Source organism: Heptranchias perlo, unplaced genomic scaffold (assembly GCF_035084215.1).
Source record: "Heptranchias perlo isolate sHepPer1 unplaced genomic scaffold, sHepPer1.hap1 HAP1_SCAFFOLD_1380, whole genome shotgun sequence".
NCBI classification, from domain to species: domain Eukaryota; kingdom Metazoa; phylum Chordata; class Chondrichthyes; order Hexanchiformes; family Hexanchidae; genus Heptranchias; species Heptranchias perlo.
The window spans coordinates 3,855-11,480 of record NW_027138625.1 but is presented as its reverse complement, the minus strand read 5'-3'; the positions used below and the strand labels follow the sequence as shown (position 1 = coordinate 11,480).

The following is a 7,626-nucleotide window of genomic DNA, read 5'->3' as shown; positions in this document are numbered from 1 at the left end:
GTGTGACTTGGAGGGAAACGTGCAGGTGGTGTTGTTCCCATGTGCCTGCTGCTCTTGTCCTTCTAGATGGTAGAGGTCACGGGTTTGGGAGGTGCTGTCGAAACCTTGGCGAGTTGCTGCAGTGCATCCTGTGGATGGTACACACTGCAGCCACTGTGCGCCGGTGGTGAAGGGAGTGAATATTTAGGGTGGTGGATGGGGTGCCAATCAAGCGGGCTGCCTTGTCCTGGATGGTGTCGAGCTTCTTGAGTGTTGTTGGAGCTGCACTCATCCAGGCAAGTGGAGAGTATTCCATCACACTCCTGACTTGTGCCTTGTAGATGGTGGAAAAGCTTTGGGGAGTCAGGAGGTGATATGATCATGGCTGATCCTCTATCTCAATACCATATTCCTGCTCTCTCCCCATACCCCTTGAAGTTCCGATTCCTTAAAGATCCAGTTAAATAATATGATGGGAGCCTTTATGGATGAGTGAGCATAACTGTACTAGGTGGAGTTCCACTTTAAGAGCAATGTGCTGTAATGGCAGCCTGGTCCAACAGGTGGCAGTGCCCTATCAGGCCGGGTTCAGGGAGTGGCGATGTGACCAAGCAATCTGTGTCTTGGAGACAGGTGTAACTATGAGAGTTTGCACCTGCTATTGTGAAACTCAGGACGATCTGGGGACGTGTAAGGAAGTGATCAGGTCGAAAGGAGTGAGCAGCCAATACCAGTTCAATAAACTCTGAACAACATTGGTAAGTTTGCCCCTTAGCGTGAGAGGTTATCGTGGTCTGTGTTTGTCTGGCAGGAGCTGCCCAGGTTCTGACACAGGTATGTGAGCCTCAGGTCAATGAACCACTTAGAACAAGGAAATAAAAGGACTAAAGTTCTCAGACTCTGCAATAAGTTCTTCAATTTCAGCACTTTTGTTTTGATTTGTAAAGGAAAACAGAAATTAATTTTAATGTTATAAATAAGGTAAGAAAAGGAAACAAGAATTCAGTTCAAAACAAGTTGAAACCTTTTGAGTTTTTAGTGGTAGGACTTAACACAGCAGAGAGTGAGCACTGGGAGGGGTGTGAGTGTGAGTGAGTACACATGTGTGTGTTTTCATGCTAAGTATGATTTAGGATAAAATAAAATGCAGAAAAGTTGCTTAATTATTTGATAAAGATTGTTTGACTTTATAAATGTAATAGTAGTTTCTTCAATGGATCAGGTGGCTAATGCAGTGAGACTGAGTCATACTGACCAGGAGGGGCAGAAGTTCCAAACTCAGTCTGTGCTGTTAGCTGATCTCAGCACTGGAGATGCATGAGGTGATGTAACGAGGACTGTGTTTACAGGCAGTGATGTAATGGAGACTGGGTTTATGTGCAGTGATGTAATGGGGACTGGGTTTTTGAGCGGTGATGTAACAGAGACTGTGTTTACATCTAGTGATGTAATGAGGTCTGTATTTACATGCGGCGATGTAATGAGGACTGGTTTTACAGGCGGCGATGTAATGGGGACTGTGTTTACACACAGTGAGATAGTGGGGACTAGGTTTACATGCAGTGATGTAATAGGGACTATATTTACATGTGGTGATGTAATGGGGACCGTGTTTACATGCGGCATGTAATAAGGACTGGGTTTACATGCGGTGACTTAACGAGGACTGTGTTTACATGCAGTGATATAATGGGGACTGGGTTTACGTGCGGTGATGTAATGGGGACTGGGTGTTACACACACTGATGTAATGAGGATTGTGTTTACATGTCGTGATGTAATGAGGACTGTGTCTTCTTGCGGTCATGTAAGAGGGGCTGTGTTTACGTGTAGTGATGTAATGGGGACTGTATTTACATGCAGCAATGTAATGGAGACTGGGTTTACATGTTGTGATGTAATGGGGCTGGGTTTACACACAGTGATGTAATGGGAACTGTGTTCACATGTGGTGATGTAATGGGGACTGGTTTTACACGTGGTGATGTAATGAGATCCGTGTTTATATCCAGTGATGTACTGGGGACTGTGTTTAAATGCAGTGATGTAATGGGAACTGGGGTAACATGGAGTGCTGTGATGGGGCCTGGTTTTACAGGCGGTGATGTAATGAGATCTGTGTTTATATGCAGTGATATAATGGGGACTGTTGACATTTGGTGATGTAATGGGGACTGAGTTTGCATGTGGTGATGTAATGGGGACTGAGTTTGCATGTGGTGATGTAATGGGGACTGAGTTTGCACGTGGTGATGTAATGGGGACTGTTGACATTTGGTGATGTAATGGGGACTGGGTTTGCATGTGGTGATGTAATGGGGACTGAGTTTGCATGTGGTGATGTAATGGGGACTGAGTTTGCACGTGGTGATGTAATGGGGACTGAATTTGCATGCGGTGATGTAATGGGGGCTGTATTTACATGTGATATAATGGGGACTGGGTTTATGTGCGGTGATGTAATAAGGGTTGGATTTACGTGTGGTGATGTAATAGGGACTGAATTACGTGCAGTGATCCTCTCCGCCCGCCCGCCCGCCCCAGGGGGCAGAAAGCCTTCCAGGCAACACCTCCACCACCAGTGGGAAGAGGTTACTGAGAAGGTCAAGCCAGGAGCTCTGCTCCCAGGACGTAGAGGTGAGTCCCAATATCTACCTCCGAGAGTCTTCACTAGGATAATAAGCAGGAAAACCTTCTAATTAATGTCTTTAGCTACTAGAAATTATCTTATGCCTTTGGTGGAATTCCTCATCAGATCTCGTGTTAGGTTTAAAACTATTAACTGGCTTTCTTAAACAAACAACGAGCAAGTGAACACAGGAAGGAGCTGTATCACTGGATCGGGCTGCACCTAAACCAGGCTGGGACAAAGGTCCCAACTGAAAGTATAAATAGGGCTAAAGAAAGGACTTTAAACTAATAAAGTGGGGGAGAGTTCGAGTAGAAATAATAGAAAAAGAAGGGATGGAAGCAAAGGTCACAATACAAAAAGTGATAAAGATCATGTAAATAATCCAGGTTCAGAACAAAGTACGGGAAGTAACAATAAAGCAGGAGTGATGAAAAATAAGGAAAAGTGTGTTCATTTTAAAAGTGTGCGAGAAACACCAACAGGATGTATGGGCACGGTGGGGACAGTTACCCAGGAGTTCTGTATGCAAATACACGCATCATAAGGGATAAAACAAACAAATTACAATCATAAACTCAGCTTAAAAGGTATGATGTAGTAGCCATTAGAGAGACCTTGGCTATAAGCTGGGTGGGCACGATTGGGAGCTAAATATTCCAGGCTATAGGATCGTTAGAAAAGATTGAGCAAGGATGGGGGTTAGCAATATTGATAAACATATTACAGCAGTGGAAAGAAGGGATTTAAGCCAGGGTCATCAAGCAGTGGAAACATGGGTAGAGTTAAGGAACAGCAAAGGATGCAAGACTTCGGTAAGCATTATGTATAGACCTCCTGATTTGCGGGAGGGGGGGATGTATAAATACAGAAATCAGGGGAGCAAATAAAAAAACCCAATGTGGTTATAATAGATTTAAATTTTCCCACAGACTGGGAGAAGCAGAACAGCTCATGTAGTGAAGGCAATGGACTTCTAGTGTGTTCAGGGCATTGTTCTAGAATGAAATGTGTTAGAACTGACAAGAACAGGCCACACTAGATTGTGATGAGTCATTAACCAGAATTAGTTAACAATCTGACGGTAAGGGAACCTCTTGCAAATAGTGACCATAATATGATAGAGTTTGAGAGGGAGAAAGGAGAGTCTCAAACCAAGGTTTTAAACTTAAGTGAGGCAAACTTTGAAGGGATGAGAATATAATCTGACCACAGTAAACTGGGTTGAATTGTTAACGGGTAAACCTACAATGGGAAGTAGTCAAAGGAGTATTTGGTACAATACAGAACCCCTAAAAAGCAAAAGACGTAGGTGATACTGTAATCGACAATAAGGCAGACTTGTTAAATGAGGATGTCGCATCAGTTTTCACAGTGGAGAAAGAGGACAGAATGCCAGCGATACAAGGGAACCTAAAAATAAGTTAAGTGGAAGAACTTATTCAATTTAGCATAAGTTTAAAAAAATGGTAATGGAGAAAATAATGAGACTTAAGATGGCCAAATCTCCAGGACCTGATGGTTTCAACCCCAAGGTATTAAAAGAAGTAGGTGAGGAAATTGTAGATGCGATGGTCTGATTTTCCAAAACTCTCCAAATTTGAGGATTGGAAAATTGCAATTGTCAATCCATTATTTAAGAAGGGTGGGAGAGAGAAACCAGGAAATTACAGACCGGTCAGTGTATCATCAGTTGTGGGGAAGTCGCTAGAATCTGTCATTGGGTACAGAGTGACTCAGCCCTTGGGCATGGATTTGTGATGGGTAGGTCAGGTCTGACTAATCTAGCTGAATTTCTTGAGTAGGCCACTAATGTTGTGGATAGGGGAATGTCGATGAATATTGTCTCGATGGACTTCTAGAAGGCATTTGATAAGGTTCCATACCAGAGATTATTAGCAAAAATAAAAGTGCATGGAATTGGTGGTAAACTTGGGATGTGGGTTGGTAATTGGTTGGGACGCAGGAGACAGAGAGTAGGGATAAAGGGAATGCTCTCTGACTGGCAGGATGTGACAGTGGTGTTCCCCAGGATCTATACTGAGGCCTCAGCTTTTCACCAATGACCTGGATGAACGATTAGAGAGTTGTATATACAAGTTTGCAGATGACACTAAGTTGGGAGGCCCAGTAAGCAGTGCAGATGGGAGCAGAAAGGGACATAGACAGACTAAGTGAGTGGGCAAAACGGTGGCAGATGGAGTTCAATGTGGGGAAGTGTGAGGTCATCCACTTTGGATCCAAGAACGATAGATCAGAGTATTTTCTGAATGGTGAGAAACTAGGAACTGTGGAGGAGCGACATCACTAAAAGCTAGTGGACAAATAGAAAAGGGTAATGGAATATTAGCCTTTATCTCATGGGGGCTGTAATACAAAAGGGAGGATGTTATGCTTCAGTTGTATAAAACCTTGGTCAGATCCCATCAAGGTCACATGTGTCAGCCATGCCTCAGTGGTCTCACTCTCCCCTCCGAGTCAGAAGACTGTGGGTTTAAGTCCCACTCCAGAGACTTGAGCACGTAATCCAGGCTGATACCCAGTGCAGTACTGAGGGAATGCTGCACTGTCGGAGGTGCTGCCTTTAGGATGGAACATTAAACTGAGGCCCTGCCTGCCCTCTCAGGTGGACGTAAAAGATCCCATGGCACTATTTGAAGACGAGCAGGGGAGTTCTCCCCGATGTCCTGACCAATATTTATCCCTTAACCAACATCACTAAAACAGATTATAAGAACATAAGAACATAAGAACATAAGAAATTGGAGCAGGAGTAGGCCAATCGGCCCCTCGAGCCTGCTCCGCCATTCAATAAGATCATGGCTGATCTGATCCCAACCACAAATCTAAAGAACACAAGAAGTCGGAGCAGGACCCGGCCACATAGCCCCTGGGCCCTCTCCGCCACCCACAGGGCATTGACCCATCCGAACTCAGCTTCATGTCCAATTTCCTGCCCGCTCCCCATAACCCCTAAACTGGTCATTTATCTCATTGCTGTTTGTGGGACCTTATTGTGTGCAAATTAGCTGCTGCATTTCCTACATTACAACAGTGTGTACGCTTGATTGGCTTTGGGATGTCCTGAGGTCATGAAAGACACTATATAACTGCAAGTTCTTTTTACAAGTAGTTCTTTTCTTTCTTGTATTTTTTCCTGACTCGGGGAGCTAACTACAGCACATTTTCTTTCTGTGAAGGTTCCATGGTGATTGATACCACTCTACCTACTGCTACTTTCTCTGCTAACTCTGCTCAGTTCAGTTTGTTGAACACTTTGGTCACAGGCTCTTCCCCTTTGCATAACTAGAAGGAAGATTCAAATGTAATTGTCAGTCATTCTCAAAACTGAGCCAATCACACAACACGTTTTTATTTGAAATGTGTGTCTTTGTTCCTCCCTCAAGCGTCTTTGCTTGAAGGTACAAGGCAACATTTGTATTGATTGAAACTGAGACAGTGCAGCTGGCTATCAAACTCTTTATGTATTGTGAATTAAAGGGACAGGCAACTGACTAAAACAAGCAGTGCTGGTTCCTTTTTGCCGCATATTTATCCCAGCAGATCACACTTTTAGGAAAGAACGCTGGTTAAAAATAGAGTTATCTGCCCTGTGTAATAGTGAGTTACACCCAGCTGGAAGTGGTGAGCGACACAATGGTGGCCATGTGTTGTACATCAAAGCCATTGTCCTCCAGCCCCGCAACAAACTCCGTGCCCTAGCCATCAACTCCACCTCCGTCCCCTCACACTGAGTCAGGCCAAAACACATTGTTTACAACCTCGCCATCCTATTTGACCCTGAGATGAACTTCCGACCCTATGACCCGCCCCATCGCCAAGACCGCCTACTTCCTCCTCCGTAATATCGTCCGTCTCCGCCCCTGCCTCAGCCCATCTGCTGCTGAAACCCTCATCCGTGCCTTTGTTACCTCTAGACTTGGCTATTCCAATGCTCTCCTGGCCGACCTCCCATCTTCCACCCTCCATAAACTTGAGTTAATCCAAAACTCTGCAGCCCATGTCCTAACTCACACCAAGTCCTGTTCACCCATCACCCCCTGTGCTCACTGACCTACATTGGCTCCTGGTCCAGCAACACCTCAAACTTAAAACTCTTATCCTTGTGTTCACATCCCTCTATGGCCTCACCCCTCCCTATCTCTGTAAACTTCCAGCCCTACAACCTTCCGAGATCTCTGCTCTCCTCCAATTCTTGCCTCTTGCACATCCCTGATTTTAATCGCTCCACCATTGGCGGCCGTGCCTTCAGCTGCCTAGGCCCTAAGCTCTGGAATTCCCTCCCTAAACCTCTCTACCTCTCTCTCCTCCTTTAAGATGCTTCTAAAACCTACCTCTTTGACCAAGCCTGTCCTAATATCTCATGTGGCTCGATGTCAAATTTTGTGTCATTACACTCCTGTGAAGTGCTTTGGGATGTTTTACGATGTTGTTGGTGGTAATGCTAATTAACCCCGTGCTGTAAATGGTGAATGATGGAATGCGGCCAGATGTCTGCACAGCCGATCAGAGTAATGATCAGCCTCTCTTTACAGGGTTCCAATCCCGATCAACGATGGCGAATTTCAAAGGACATGCCCTGCCCGGCAGCTTCTTCCTGCTTTTCGGCCTATGGTGGTCAGTGAAGTATCCTATCAAATTCTTAGCAAAGAGGAATGAGTCCAGCCGCCGGAGGTCCTCCAGGCTCTGCTTCAACCGGGTGGAGCTCGCTGAGGGGGTAGTGAAAGCCGTTTTCTCACTGGTGGGTGAGTACCCGGAGACTGTGAGGTGACTTGTTTGATCCTGAGGGATGTGACCGATCAGAAAGTGGGGAAACGGGAATTTCCCCTGAGACAGAGCAACTGTTCCCTCCACACACACCGTGTCACAGTGGCCGCACACCGTACGGGGGTGAACACACACACTCCCTGTCACTGTGAACACACTGTATGGTGGTGAACACACATACTCTGTGTCACTGTGAACACACCGTACGGTGGTGAACACACACACTCCCT

General features: G+C 45.3%; 1 long non-coding RNA gene across 1 annotated transcript; it reads left to right on the top strand.

Annotated features, from left to right (window-relative positions):
- Nucleotides 1-586: 586 nt before the first annotated feature.
- Nucleotides 587-7,369, top strand: LOC137308767 (uncharacterized). Its single transcript, XR_010959617.1, has 3 exons — nt 587-737; nt 2,476-2,616; nt 7,165-7,369. It is a non-coding gene; the product is annotated as an uncharacterized lncRNA (long non-coding RNA).
- The last annotated feature ends 257 nt before the right edge of the window (nt 7,370-7,626 follow it).